Genomic DNA, 1,636 nt, shown 5'->3' with positions numbered 1-1,636 from the left:
CTCAAGCCATGGTTGACTATGTGGGAGTGCAGCAACATAGCCATTACGCCAACTGCTGGTTTCAGGATGCAGTTTCTTCTGCATGTGGATATACAATTCTCCCAACACCATTTGCTGAAGAGATTTTCTTTTCTCACTGGATCATCTTGTGCCTTTTGTCAAGGATCATTTGGCCGTATGTTTTGGGGATTATTTGGGGGTTTTCAATTCTGTTCCATTGGTCTACCTGTCTGTTTCATGCCAATACCTCACTGTTTAAATTATCACAGCTTTGTATATGATTTTTTAAAATAATTAGTTGTTTTAATTTTATTTATTCATTTATTTTAATATGACCAGAGAGAGACACAGAGAGAAAGAGAGAGGGAAAGTGAGAAAGTAAGCCACCTGGTCCAGAACTAAAACCATGGTTGGCCATGTGGGAGTGCTCAGCACCTTAACCACCATGCCGCTGCTGTCCCCTGTAATATGTTTTGAAGTTGGGAAGTGAGATGACTCTTGCTTTATTCCCCTTGCACAGTATTGTTTTGGCAATATGGAGCCTTTAATGCTTCCAGACAGCTTTTGTGATTGTTTTTTTCTATTTCTGTTAGGAATATCTCTGGTATTTGATCAGAATTGCATTAAATTTGTAGATTAATTTGAGTAGGATTGACATCTTTATTATATTAATTCTTCCACTGCAGGAACATGGGATGTTTTTCCACTTTTCTGTATTATTAAAGTTTTTTTTTTCTAGTGTTTCATAATTTTCCTTGTAGAGATCTTTGACATCTTTGGTAAGATTTATTCCTCGATATCTTATTAGTTTTATGGCTATTGTAAATGGGATCTCTTTCTTCAATTCTGTCTCAGTGTGTTCATTGTTGGTGCATAAGAATGCTATAGATTTTTGTATGTTGATTTTGTATCCTATATTCATTTATCACTTCTGCGAGTTTGTGTGTGTGTGTGTGTATGTGCATAGATTCTTTTTGATTTTCTATGTATAGCATAATATAACCTGCAAATGGAGATAACTTCACTTCTTCTTTTCCTATTGGATGCCTTTTAATTGACTCTTGTCTAATTGCATTGGCTGGAATTTCTAGTCCTATGTTAAAAAGGAGTGGAGAAAGTGAGTAACCTTGTCTTGTTCCAGTTTTTAGTGGAAAATCTTTCAGCCTTTCCCATTCAGTTTGGCTGAGAGTCTTTTTCTTTTTCTTTTTCTTTTTTTTTTTGAGAGAGATTTTTGCCATAGGGCACATGTGCTTGCTAGAGAAACAGAGAGACAGAATCACCCTCTGCGGGAGATAGCCATACTGCAATCCCTTTTCCTCTGTTCTCCTCCTGGGATCTTAGGCATCCATGTGCACACACCCAATGTCTTCTTTAAGCCGCTTGGTCCGGGACTTGAACCGCTGTCCACTATGTGGGAGTCCAATGACGGGACTATTATGTTATCTGCTGATCCCACTGAGAGTCTTAATCATGAAGGGATGATGTACTTTATCAAATGCTTTTTCTTTTTTGTGTGTTTGGAGAGGTTTTTGCTGTAGGGCACGTGTGCTAGCCAGAAAAACAGACAGACAGAAAGCAAGAAATCACCCCCTGGGGGGATGGCCATGCCGCAATCCCTTCTCCTCCATTCTCCTTT

The sequence above is a fragment of the Tupaia chinensis genome, unplaced genomic scaffold, assembly GCF_000334495.1.
Source record: "Tupaia chinensis unplaced genomic scaffold, TupChi_1.0 Scaffold139785_1, whole genome shotgun sequence".
Classification (NCBI taxonomy): Eukaryota; Metazoa; Chordata; class Mammalia; order Scandentia; family Tupaiidae; genus Tupaia; species Tupaia belangeri.
Note: the sequence above shows the minus strand (reverse complement) of the source record.